The 14,090-nt window shown below is 42.7% G+C and overlaps 1 protein-coding gene and 1 long non-coding RNA gene across 7 annotated transcripts in view; one reads left to right on the forward strand and one right to left on the reverse strand.

The window, feature by feature from the left end:
• The window catches only part of NSD2 (nuclear receptor binding SET domain protein 2), a 101,106-nt gene that overhangs the window by 71,718 nt on the left and 15,298 nt on the right, over positions 1-14,090 (reverse strand). For 3 of the 4 annotated variants that reach the window (XM_082050234.1, XM_082050232.1, XM_082050235.1), the window contains exon 1: positions 3,522-3,681. The exons of the other annotated variant lie outside the window; for it this stretch is intronic. The gene's annotated coding sequence lies outside the window, so the exon portion shown is untranslated. Of the gene's footprint in view, positions 1-3,521; positions 3,682-14,090 lie in introns of those variants that run through there. 4 annotated transcript variants of the gene reach the window in all.
• Positions 3,930-8,680, forward strand: LOC309438605. Of its 3 annotated transcripts, XR_014183823.1 has the most exons (5): positions 3,930-4,039; positions 4,132-4,317; positions 5,441-5,600; positions 7,444-7,570; positions 8,346-8,680. It is a non-coding gene; the product is annotated as an uncharacterized lncRNA (long non-coding RNA). The 3 variants fall into 3 exon arrangements; XR_014183824.1 differs by having other exon boundaries at positions 3,974-4,317; XR_014183825.1 differs by having other exon boundaries at positions 3,974-4,317; positions 5,450-5,600.

The following is a 14,090-nucleotide window of genomic DNA, read 5'->3' on the forward strand; positions in this document are numbered from 1 at the left end:
CCATATTCCATCTCCACCTTCGCATTTACACCACCAAGACTACAGCACATTCTCAGTGAAGACATTTCTCAAAGATACATCCTAACTGGCAAGCAATGCTTCCTAGAAACACAGGCCTACTTATCCACTTCGGTGTCTCCATTCTTCCTTCCTCCAAAGGCTACATTCAGGAATTATACCAGATTTATCACATTTACTCAACCCCAAGGCCATTTAATTTGTCTTTGCAGAAAAGTAAGGAAAAAGCTCAAATAGTATAGCCACAAACATAGTACTAAAACATGCAGTTGTCATCATCTACCGCATTATTATTAGTCCCACCAAGCATTGCTTTATTGATGTTTGATTACTGAATGTCAGAGTATCTGTTGTTTCCAGCAACACCATTTAGTGGATGTTTCCCATTGTGCAGCACAGTGCTCTCGAGGAAAGGTGAAAATGTTTTCCCCAGAAAAAAGTGAGGTGCTTTACCTTGTTCTACACAGAAAATATTTCCAATTTTCATGCACTCAACCATCTTCTGCGATTAAAACTGAAGAGATGCCTTGCAGTTATGTAAGCAGCAGTGACCAGAGGTGACCGAAACGCTGCAAGAATTATGCTTCTATCTTCTCCTCATCACAAACTACATCCTCAATCCAGTAATCTGACCAGAGCAGGTGAACCGTTATATCTGCATGGAGTCCCAATGCAGTCGATCAGCTTTGATCGACCACAGGGAAAGACAAGCGTTTATCAGTTTGGAGAAATAAGGCCTCGCCTGGGAAACACACTGACACCGGTGGAACAAAAAGCAGCCTCAGTGCAAAAGTGAGAGGTGAATGGGCCACAAACAATAGGACACTGAAAAACAATCCCTTCTTTCCGTTCCTTTGCCATTTTGTCAGCGTAATGTTTTGGACACAGATGAATATATATTAAAATATACACACGCATGCAGGTTTGTATACCCTTACACATCAATTTCACTGCCCAAATATTAGAAAGCAACCTCCTCCACAATCTTTTTGCTCCTAGTCTAAAACAAAGTGGCGTTGTTTTTGTTGTAATATCCAGTCTATTGCATGCAGGCAGTAATTTAAATGCAATAGTCTCATCTGCAAAACAACCACTGGCTTCAGAAAAAGCACGTAGCCCTACAGATATTAAACCCATTTTTTTATTATTCTTACTAGCCATTTGTTGGATTCATATTGAACTAAGAGGAAATATATTTTACATTTAATTTCCATTTTCTAAACTACTTTAAATCTACACCTTTAAAGTATAATGACCTAGTTTCTTCTGACATTTTTCAAGTAATATTCGGTAAATTAGTAGGTTTTACTGTTCTTTTAATACCTGAATTTTTCCGAGTATGTATGAGGGTGGATACTCCTATAACCGTCACAAGTACTTGCCATATAGTCTCCAGGAATATCCAGAGCTTTTATATTCAAAGACTGAAAAAACTGTCATATTTTCTGATGGCTGCATACTAGATGAAAATCTCAGGATGCTTTAATATATGAGATATAAATGCTTACTGGCATAACCAAAAATTGCACATACTGTAAGTACTGAGCCCTGAGTAGTCCTGCAAAACAGCGGTTTTATTCAATGATTACATCCAACAGCCAAATAATACCACACTGTGAAATTGAGGAGTTCATTAAGGTTGATATGCTGCATTTCCTGAGCAAAATTCCCACAGCAAAACAAGCAAATAATAGCCTCAGGGATGAATTTACAGAAATTCTACTAACATACGAACATTCTGGTGAAGAACCAATTTATTCTTGCAGCTGAAGCCACACATTCCAGGTTTAAGGAATTTTAGTAAGCATATATATGCCCACATAAACCACCAGCAAGGACTCTTTGCAAAATCTATTACAAACTTCATTGCCACACCACAGTGCTTACAGTTACCTTCCTTAGATGTCTGAAAAGGCTAAACGCCAAACATATCTTCCTTTTTTTTTTTTTAAAGCAGACTTCGTTTAGCTTATTCAGCGCCGGCAGCACTAGCTCCTGAATTTAAGAATCATTATGAACCAATTTTAATGCAAATGCCAATAAGGAAACTATTCACGCACACAAAATACATGGGCAATGACTGATACCAGCCTCTCGCCTGTTTAAAGCCTGTTAGCAAGAGGCCCATTTTATCTGAAATCTGTTTAAATACGGTGTTTACTGCCTCTGTACTTCTACTAGTATTTACTCCTCCTTTCAGCCGACATATTTAAAAGAAAAAAAATACACAAAACCAAAAAGCAAGTATAAATATGTTCAAGAAGTGTGGCAAATTCCCTCCTCCGCCCCCAGAGCGGTAAAGCCACAGCGGATGAGCTGTAACTATGGCCTTGGGAATACAAGTTCCCCAGGCTCTTTTACCACACAAATATCAATTCAAGTTACAAGAGCCCTATCCTCTTATCCTTAATGAAGATTGAGCCAACGAGTCCGTCCGCCTTCGCGGGAATGTTTTCTTTTCCGCTCCCCTAACAAGGCTCTCCTCCCGTACAGGTCCAGGGTGGACTGCAGAAGGGTGTAAGTAGAAGGAACATCACACCAGGGTTTAGTGGAGGAATAAATCAAACATGGCTTCCCCCTCCATACATATCCAGAGTTACATTCACTCCTGCTGCCGTACAATCCCGGTTCTACCCGGAGGGAAGGGGCAGGAGCAGCCTCCACCTCCCTACACCCCCATCGCCACGGGGGGGCATTTGCAGCCACCTCACCCCTTAGGGAGGCGGTTTAAACCCCGGGAGAGGCTTTTTTTTTTTTTTTTCCCATCGCTTCCCCAGCTCCTCCGGTTTTCTTTCTGATTTGCACTGATTGATCCCCCCCCTCGCCGGAGGAGGGAGGTGGGACGGGTGAGCACCTCTCCCTTACCCCTTTATGCCGCCCCCGACCCCCCGCAGCGCCGGGGAGGAGGAGGAGGGCAGGGAGGGGGGGAAAGGATGAAGCTGCAACAGCCGGGACTCCGGCATCGCTGCTTTCCGCTCCTCCGCCACCCAAGAGTCAGGCCCAGCCACCAGCACAAATCCTGCGGCAGCCTCCGATGGGGAAGGGGGGATGAGGGGAGGGTGACGAGGGGGCCCGCGGCCTCACAGCGAGGGCCAGGTAGCGGGGGGAGGGAGGGGAAGAGAGAGACGGGGGAAGCGAACAAAAAAAAAAAAAAAAGCCCTTTTCTGGGGATGGGGGATACGGGAGCTGCGCGATGTAAGTTTGAGGGGAGCGGAGCGGCGGCGGAGGGGGAGTCCCCAGGGGAAGGGGGAGTGGATGCCCCACGACGGGACCCCCGGTCCCCACAGCGTTTTGCCGGGCAGGGCCCGCGGTCCCAGCCCGAGAGGGGGGCTCCCGGCGGCCGCGGGACCGAGCGGCAGCATCTCCGCGGGTCACGGAGCCTCGCCGCCGCCGCTCCCGCCTCCCCGCCCGGGGCCTGCGGGAACGTGCCCCGGGTGCCTCCTCCCTTCCCCGGGGAGGCGCGGAGCGGGGGGAGACGCTAGTCGCGCTGCCGGCCTACTGACCTGTGCCCTAGCGCATCCTTCTCCCCCGGGAGCCGGGCAGAGGCGACGGCGGTAGCTCGGTGCCGGGGAGCGGCGGCGGGAGCTGAGGCGACACGGCAACAGCGGCAGCGGCGGCGGCAACGGCGGCGGCTCCGGCGATCCTGCGCGGCGGCCCCGCCCCCTCCTCCGGCCAGAACCAGCGCGAAAAATCCGGGCCGCTGATTGGCCGCCGCCGCTGCGCTGCCCCTGGAGCGGCTGTTTCAAATCCCCCCGCACGGAGCCGCCCGCACGCGCGGCCCGGAGCAGCGCCCGTTCCAGCTCCAGCCTTAGTCTCAGTTCCAGTCTCGGCCGCGCCGCCGGCGGGAGCGGCCCGGCGCTCTGCGGCTCGCCCGCCCCGACAGCACCGCAGCCGGCGGCGGGGAGGAAGAGGAGGGCGGGCCGGGTGCCAGGGGAGGGGAGGCCACGGGGCGAGGAGGCGGGAGCTGTGTGGGGTCCGGCCCGCTCGGGGGGGGCCTGGCTCGCCGCGGCGGCATCCTCAGGTGGGCGAGAGCGCGTCGAAGCCCCGCAGAGGTCGGTGGAAAACACTTAATTTTTTTAAACATTTTTATATTTTTATTCATCTCCACCTTAGGCACAGGGACACCGGATCGGTGACCGTGCCCTCGTCACCCACTGGCCTCAGCTGTTGCTCTGAAAAAGCTGATTTAAGCCAAATGTTTTGACTTTCTGTACAACTGCACCCAATTTGAGGCTGTCAGATGGCTGTAAGAACCCGAGTGTGCCTGGCTGTGAATTACCAGGGCCGTCTCTTCTGGAAGTATGGCCTGGTTTTGTTTGTTTGGTTTGTTATTTTTTTTTCTTTTGCTTTGGTTTTGGTTTGTTTAGTTGTTGGTTTTTTAAGCATCAAAATAAGAACACGTGCTTGCAATTTGCCAATTGAAAGTGCAGGCCAAATCGTTAAATATCTGTCATGTTACAGCAGGAACAAATATTCTCATGAACCGTTGCAGAAGCTAACGTAAAGCAGGTAGTGGCCAATTCTTGAGAGCTTTCAATGGTTTGCTGAAGGATTTGTGGAGCTCTGAGAACCTGTGTTCTCTGCACCAGGCAGGGAACACAGTCCCTCGGTGCTATGGATACTGTATTAACCTGGTCTCCAAGGGCCTAATGCAGCTCCTGTGAAAGGTAAACAGACGATAACAGAAGGGGGGAGCACATCAGCATTGTACTTTCTGGATGACGGTGAAATTATGCCATCTGTTACAGAAAGGCTTATATATATATATATATATTTTTTTTTTTTTTTTACATAATCATTAATTTGCTTTTATATGTTAAAGTTTGTCACTGTTACTATATGTGTTTAATGGTGGGCGCACCTTAGCGTGGCAGTTAAGAGTCGAGCAGTGCAAGCTTAGTGTTAATTACTTAGTAATGAAAAACCTAATCTTCGGCTGATTAAAACTTTAATCTCAAGGTAGCTGAAGGAAAACTGTCTGTAGTGATAAAGGTACCTTAACTTGTTTTACAGCCCTTCTGAAAAAAAAAAAATACACTATCTTTAAGGTGTTAGACAAGCAAGATTTATCTTTGGAATGTCAGTATTTACAGCATTAAAGAAAAAGTGCCATCACAGTTTAAAATAGCTAATTTGAATTAAGTTCAGTTTCTAAAGTTCAGTTATATACATTTACAGGAAAAGAAAATGTCTTCTAATTACAAATAGAGGCACCGTTATCAATACAAATAAATAGAAGGATGCAAATCCTGTTATTTTGCTATCTACTTTGTTTGGGAATAAATTCGCTGTTCAGGCTCAATAATACAAATCCATCTCCATGTATGACTTATAAAGGAGATGCATATTTTTATTCTCTGCTTACTACTAATGCATAAGATCCTCCAGATAATGTTGTTCTCATGTTTGCCTTCTCTGTCAGTTCTTTAAGATTTAAATGGAAGGATTTTGCTATCATGGTCAAGGTGACAACAAATCTTCCCTAGCCCTTTCAACTCCTGTGGATCATTGGCCTTGTCTATGCTACTAAGATTTGCAACCATGTAATTACCTCCTGATAGACTCACCATGCAAATTTACAGGTAAGTTTATGCTGGGAGTTAACACCTTTAACTGGAATAGCACCAGTTTATACTGTACATAGGCTCTGGTGCAAACTTTTCCAGTGTTGTGACCCATTTAAACAGAAACTGCACATGCAGGTTTTTTTGCTTTTAATTTCAAAAGCAATCGTGTTTCCTTGAGCTCGTATCATGATAATCAAAAGGTCTCAATTTTTTCACTGCAGTATGCAAAGAGGCTGATTCTTTGCAAGTGCATATAGTTATATATTACACTCCTGAAAACTGAGTTCAAAAAAGTTTTGACTTTTGATGGGGTAAATGCCCACACACTGCAGAATGAGATTGTGCTGACAAATAATACTTGAGTGATGCCTTTGAAACAGTTGAAGTAGATGTCCCCTAATCTGTTTCTAGTAGTTGCAAATTTCCAGACTGAACCTCTTGGAGATTTTATTCTCTTTCATTACATTTTCTTGTGATTTTGAATTGGTCAATATTTTTTAACATTTTGATGTTTCTTGTATAGCTGAACAAGTCATTGAAACCAGAAGATGTACAACTAGAGCAGCTAATAGCATTCATTATTAGTGACTCCTGTTTCATTTGGTATCTAAAATTTCGTTGCTCCTCACACACAACTTTTATGGATATATTGTGTTAAGAAATAGCATCCAGATCAATATCCCGCTGTTTAACTCAATAAAGGAATTTAAGTAAATGTAGTGGTTACATATTGTTCTAGGAACACTTAACTATTGTAGAGATTATCTATTAGTTATGAGGCTGAAAGATAATTTACAATTTAAACACTTTTTTCCAAGATCATTTATTCAGCAATAACAGTAGTCAGTGCCCCTGACCTTGGGCATATGTTTGGATATGCTGAAATTCTGAAGCTGAAGGAAGATTTTGTTGTTGTCACCACAGGGACACAGAGTGCCAGAAAAGCTCAGGCCTACAATGCAGTTGCTGTAGTTTCACTACGTTGGGCAGAGCTCAGAAACAAATTGTACGTGCATGGCACTACTCCACGCAACAGTGCAGAACTCTCTCCCTGGAGAGTTTGGTCAGCACTGTTAACAAGGGGATGGGGCACATTTTGGGGCACTTCTTGCTGTGGGAAATAACAGAGATCAGCAGTCTCTGTGCTAAAGCTTTGCCTTTCTCCTGGTGAAGGCCAATTGTAATGATGGTGCAATTAGCAAGCACGTTTAATTTCGCTATAGATGTTTGTGGCAGGAGCTTCATGTTTACATTTCTCTCCTGTGTGGACCAGAAGGATTGATTGCTTTCTAAATTCCTTGTATCCTTTTTTATTTTTGCTTCAGCATTGTTTAGTAAATATTTTTCCTGAACGCAGATAATCTTGGTGGCAATGTAAACGTAACTACAACTGGAGTTAAACTGAACTTACATGAGTGCAGTTGATGGGTTAATCAGATATTCCCAAGTTAGTTATACAGCATCACAGGATGTCATAGAATCATTTCAGTTGGAAGAGACCCTCAAGATCATTGAGTCCAACTATAACCTGAATCTAGCACTAAATCATGTCCCTAAGAATTTTGTCTAAATGCCTTTTAAACCCCTCCAGGGATGGTGACTCCACCCTTCCCTGGGCAGCCTGTTCCAGTGCCTGACAACCCGCTCTGTGAATAATTTTTTCCTCCGTATTTGTTGTGCCACAGGTGTTTAATGAGATAAGGACTGTACTAGGCCGTATAGAATCTACAAATGTAGGTTTTTCTTGTTTCACAGGCTCCCAACTATTAGGGTCTTACACTGAAGACATTGTAGTTCTCCTTCAAAACATGAATACGTGGGAAAAGTTAATGCTGCCCATTGTCCTGTTCTGTCGTAGCGCTGATGCAGAGATCTTCCCAGCATTGTCCCTGGTATATCACCGTTACTCTCACGCTGTCAGCTGGCAACCCATCACCTGAGCGCTGACTTTGGCCAGCAGTCTGTGTTACTTCTTCGGATTAACTGTGAGTAATTGTTGTTTCCAACCTGTCTGAACCTTCCTTAGCTATGTTAGGTATAGCTAGACAGAGCCACTGATCCCTCTGCATGTCAGTCTGTCATCGCCACTGTTAAGAAAAATCTTGATCGACGTGTTTCCATTTATGTCTTTGGCCATGCAATGTATTGCATGCCATTTAATGTGGAGACACCAAGCTGTTGACGTGGAATTAAAGAAAGAATGAAGTATAAAATTTAAATGAGCATTTCAAAATATTTTATATTAAGTGTAGCATAGTCAACCTAAAAGTACAGTAAGAAATGTGTTCTTGAGAACCTACACATACATTAAATTGAATGAAAGTTTGTTGAAAATCATATTTAAAAATTCAGCATTGTGTATTAGAATTGTTAAATAAACTTGAAAATGAGAAGGTACAGGCTTTTTGGACTTTTCGTATGTTTTGTGTAATCTCATATAAAAATGGAGTAATAGTACTTCTTAATTGAAAGTTGATTATTTGGGAAAAAGAAAATATCTGCTTTGATAATTTCAAACAGAATCAGCCTCTGTCCAAATATGAGACATCTTAAGTGCAACTGTAGCTTATAGTTTAAATGCTGTTCTGAGTGTGAAATTATTATCTCAAAGAAAATATACAGTTAAATGTGAATCTTCTTCATACTGTGAGTTGTACATTGGACTGTTTACCAGCTACATTTTCAGTTAGGAGGAGAATGGAGTAAAAGTCACTTTTCTCACAAATAACTATTTGTGTTCGTATCATTTGTGCTGAGCAGAAGGAAGGGAAGTGTCATTAAGGGAGCAAAAGGAAGAGGAAAGTTGAAGACATGAGGGAGTGTGATACAGCTTCAGGGGAAGGCAGAGGCCAGGAGAAAGGAAAACTGAGGAGCATTTCCCTGCTGTTTTCCAGTGTTGGGATGATAAAAACCAGCTGTATACCAGTTCCAAGCAGCTAACATGCTCCAGCCCGGTATAAGTAACTTCAGTGCGCTAATAAATTTATCTATGGAAGTTATATGTCTCTCATTATCTGCAACATCAGTATGACTTAATTTAAACATTGCTGACATTCAGAATAAAATAAATCTAATCTATGTAGAAACACACAGCTTGAGGATTCAAAACACATTAACTCTTCTATCTATTGATAGCATAGTATGTTACTGTGTTTATAAACATAAATTTAATCTCGTTTAGAAGTACAAATACGGAAATACATTCATTATCAGAATTAATGTTTAGCACTACAGAGCAAAATTACAGTTCTTTTGCAATATGTTTGCTATGCATTTCTAGATTTTTAGCATGTTAAGGCTAAAGCTTAACTCTATAACTCTTAGCTTTTGAGGAGCTGTAATGTAGGTTTGAATGTTAATTCTGCTGCATTTCAAATTACTGACTTATGCTTAATCTTCATATAATTATTGTTCAGCGATGAACATAATGTAGTTAGTTATATAGCAATGGAAGTCTTAAAGTTGTGTGTTGTTTTTGTGGGGGTTTTTTGTTTGTGTGTGTGTGTGCATGCAGAGGGGTTGGTGTGTTGTGGTTTTTTTTCCTATTTTGGCAGAGAAGTGACTATTGATATTCCCATTCTATGCCAGTGCCAAAGAATAAAGTTTGTTAAGGGTTGAATAGGCCAGATAGATAATGCTACTTCTGTTTTCAGCAGATGCTAATGGAGTGTTTTATTTTGCACATATATTAATCTTTGCTGCCTCAGTACAGAATGGTAAGGGTAACCATGTCGGTCCTAAAGGTTAATTTCATTCTTTTTTTAAGGCATGCCATTATTCTGTTAACAGTAATTGCTCCTTTTTTGAATGATTAATTTGATCATATGAACTGTTTCTAATTATGTTGGTGGCTGGCAATTTCCTGTGCTGAGAAACTGTAACTGTGATCGTATCCCATTTACTTGGTATATATGCCTTGAGAAAAATGCTCATGACAGACCTTTTCAGAACTATCCACTAATTCTGAGAACTGTTTGAAGACTTTTATATAAGATGCCTAGCACTTGTTTTATATTGGTGTTGAGTATGTGCAAATGTACTTGACAAATGAGGGCTGAAACAACTGGATTCGTGGCGTACGATGAGCCGTTTGCAAATGCAGGCCTAACTTCTAAATTATCACCTGTGCTGTGAAAAACGAAAGGAGTAGGATGTGTTTCTTGCACATTTTACCATGTTCTTACACTCTTCTTGAGCTTGATATGCTCGCTCCTCTAAGCTATATTTGTTCGCTTCAGTTATTGTTAATGAGCCAGAGCTTACACTTTGCAAATCAGTGCAGGCGTTTTCCGAGATGCCCTTGCTTGGCGAACGAGCCGTGGCAGGGAGCAAAACGTGGCTGCTGGGCTGCCTGCAGAGTCAGACCGCGGTTCACTGTCAGCAGCTCAACCCTGTATGCAAGAGTGATCCCACTGCGGCATTTCTGGCTCCAGCGCCAAATCTGCATCCAGTTTACGTACAGTAGAAAAAACATTGGACTGTCTCGGCTGCATTTCCAGCAGCTGAACTAAACTGTGATTCAAATGAAGGATGTACTCAGCTGAGAAGAGGTGTTGGGCTTGGCTGGTGTGTAGGAGAGGCTATGTGAAGATTCACCCACTCTTGTCTCACACTGAAGCTGGACATGGTTGTAGTACCACTGTGCTAATAATAGCATCATCCCCATGAACACAAGCCACCATGTGTTGGACACTCCTTTTGCAATTGCTACAGCAACTGGGCATGTGGTATTTGCTGAAGGGCTGAGGTTATCTGCATCTTTTGGGTTTGAGCTGGTTCTTCAAGGCAGGAATAAATTGTTTGCACTAGTCCAAAGGAGGAGATAGGCATTTAAATGGCACTTGGAATTTGGGAGCCTAACCTGTGCTTCAAAGCCCCAACTCCTGTCTTGCCCCAGAAGTCCTTTATAGGGGCTAGCAAAGGTAACTTTGCACCTGACTGAAAATACACCCCTCCCAGCACACAGCTCACCTAAAAGACAAAAATCCCAAACCCCAGCATTCCCTCCAGTGATCTGACATTGAGGCCTTCACAGTGCAGTTAAATGCTTTGCCACAGCATGCTGTCTTGAATGGACATTCTACATGTGTTCCTTATTTCATGTACACTTGTAAACTGTTACATTTGACTTATATTTGGAGTCACTGGCAAATATACGTACTTAGTGTTACGTAAATGAGTTGTCTCTTTGCAGCCACAATCCTATATGTTTTAATACAGCTCTGATCCCCAGTGCCTGTGGGGAGTCTGGTCTAGCCCAGCCTAGACCTGCAGGAAGGAATAGCTGCATGCATTTTCATATGATCCCTGATTTGCCTTTAACCTGTCCTCAAGGATTTTTACAGGCAGGGAGCAGGCCTGTTATGGATGTGTCCCTCAGGATACATTGAAGAACTTCATCAGACTTTTGCTGGTTAGTTAAAATTGGACCTGTGATCCCCGCCCTCCATACACGCACGCTGCCTCTCCAGCCATATATCGCCCTCTCTGATTGCTGTTGGCACCTCTGAGGCTGGGACATACGATCTGCCTGTGATTCAGCTTGGGCATGGCTGCAGTTCTTCGCTTGGCACGCAAAGGTAAACTAACTCCCTTCATGAATGGATCAGAAGCTCCTGCTTCAGAACCTTGGGCTGGGGAGCTTCTGCTGCATGGCTGGCTGTCCTCATCTGCCTGAGGCCGTCCTACCAGTCCAACATATCAGGAGGAACACTCAGGGTTTACCAGTTTGCTGACTGTACGAACAGCAAATAGAAACCTGAAGGACACTTTGGAAATGCTTTTTACAATGCAATATAAACATAGTGACTAGGCCTCTCGAAAGGTCTATGGATATGCCCACATCGGGACAGTTGCTGGGCCTGGCTGGTTCAGGAAAGAACATCAAGAAGTCATTGATTCAGTGGGAAACCTTTACCCAAGAGTGGTGTTTGAACAGCTCAGGTCTTAGACCAGAATCCCACTTTGATAGTGGTCAATATTAATTTAAAAAATGTACTGTGGCTTGTGAGAATTAATTTATAGGTCAGCTTAAATAATCGGTTACCCTATTCTTCCATTTCTCTTTCCTGGCATTGTAGGCAAATTAATTGTATGCTAAGTCATAAATAACTTTAAGGATTTATGACCCAACTATATTTGCCTTTTAAAAACTCTAAAGGGCAGAGACTTAAAAGCCTTACATGTTTGTGTGGTGCCAGTACAGGAGCTCTTGGCATGTAGGTGTCCTGTAAGCAATACTGAAATATAAATGTTAAATAATGGTGTCTTCCTGAACTTAAGAGCCATGTTTTTTGCAAGGTTTTTGAATACTCGTGAGTATGTGCCAGGTAGACAAGCACTCTGGAGTTTGAAAGATGAACGCCTTTTGAACTATAAGCATCCCATCTCTGTATGATTCCTAGGGAGAAAATCTTCTCTTGTCCAAGCTTTTTGGATTTATGTAGGCCCTGTGGAGTTCACTGGTGGGTTTATTTGGCAGGTGGGCCTTATTAACCTGCCAGCAAGGGACTATTTGACCTGCTTAGATTTGCACAGCTTGTAAATAAAGATTCTGTCAGGGAAGAGAGATTCTCTTGTGCTTCGAACTATTTATATCTCTTATAACTGTGGCTGTTAAAGCTTATAAAGAAACAGAAGGTCTGGGATGTGAGACAGAAAGCCCTGAGGGAGTCTTACGTGTTGTGTTTGGATTGCTGTGTTAATATCCTAAAATAAACACAGCATGCCAGAAAGTGGGGAATACTTTTATTATAATTATTATTAAACTCAAAGACCTAAATTGTTGGTTATTGAATGGAGTATGGCTGAGCTTGGCTGCAGAGGACAACAAAATAACCTCTTAATTTAACACTAGCAGCAATTGGCAATCAATAGGAACCAGACATTTAATGAGCTTCATTTCCCTATTTTTTTCTTTCTCTCTTTTTTGTATTGTTCTCAAGTTTAATAATTATTAGTATTAATATTTTTACAGGTTAATAAAGAATGCAGTGAGTTTACAATAAATTATAATCATAATCAAGCTATGACTGACAGACTCTCCATCAATGGAATTACTTTATTCAGGCAGAAATATTGTACTGAAAGGTATGTTGTATTTCAGACTGAAAAATAAAATCCCTTCAAAAAGTCTTTCAGTCTGTCTAGTGCAGGTCCGACAACAGGATCCTCTCTGCCTCTGTAACATATAATTTTTAATAGGTGTACCTGAAGCAGTGAAAAGACTTTTATTTATATTACTTATAATGTAAGAAATTTTTTTTGTCTTATTCAGAAGCCACCAGTTTGGACTAGTTGAACAAGAGCAGTAATTTTTGAGAAAGGTTTCCTTCTGCTTCAGCTGACCTATTCAGACACCCAAGTGCTACTGCAGATCAAATGACACTGGGTTCAGCATCTGCCAGAGTAGAGATTTTGAGTCTATATTCCTTGTTCATTCATTTGAAAGTCAATTTTGCAATATTTCTGCCTTCTGTCCTGAAAGGGCTCAATAAATGTTCTTCAACCTTAGATTAGACTGATCTGCTACTTATGCATTCTACTGATATTTTTAAATGTTAAGTCACCAATTTATAGAGAATCTGTTGATTTTTACAGTTACAAACATTGGCTGCAAAAGTACTTCACCTGAGCATTGCTGCTGCGGCCCAGGAGAACTTGGTACTGGGGAGGGACAAGTAAGGCATTACCACTAATGTGCACTGAGCAGAGAAAGGCTTCCCAATTCTACCAGGGCACCACAACTTCACCAGTGGAAGCCACTCAGGAAAGATGCCAAGACAGGCAATGCCCTTTTTGTTCCACCTCTTTTCCAAATGGGCATCTTCTTTTCTGAGCCAGATCCCTGGCTGCCGGCCCCGCTGCGATGTGGGACTGGCACACTGCTGTGCACCTGTTCCACAGGGATTAGCCACCAGGGACAGCCCATACCCCGAATTTCCTCCACAGATGCTCGTACCCTTCAACAAGTGAGTCAGAACCTTTTGACCTGGAGCTTTTTATAGTTGTTGAGGGTAATGATAACCATCCAAAAAAAGTCTAGTTCTTAATCTCTCCTACTTAATGGTTTGCTGTGGGTTGAAGAAGGTACAGTGCTACTCTTCACTCCTGTCACTATCTGCTTTACCTGTGTACCAAAATGCTGTTAAGCTTTTACGATCAGCTGTCATTACTTTGGAAGGTGAGTGCTGTCTGGTGGATAAGATGGCAGGCTGAGGCCAGAACTGACTCTGCTAATGAATTCACCACCGGGAAATCTAAGATATTACTTCATCTGCTGTTTTGATTTTCCAACAGATAAATACGTTCATTTGAGCATTCAATAAACAGCTCATGCTGAAAATTGAGCATGCCAGGATTGGTTTGCAGAACTGGGCTTTACGTTAAGTTTTCTAGTCCAAAGAATCAAATATTGTCTGTATTGTATTCATATACATCGATATGCACCATATATGACTATTATGCTAATTGACTATAAAAATAATATGCAGTGTGGTTTTTGTT

Source organism: Streptopelia decaocto (assembly GCF_964273445.1).
Source record: "Streptopelia decaocto genome assembly, chromosome: 4".
NCBI lineage: Eukaryota > Metazoa > Chordata > Aves > Columbiformes > Columbidae > Streptopelia > Streptopelia decaocto.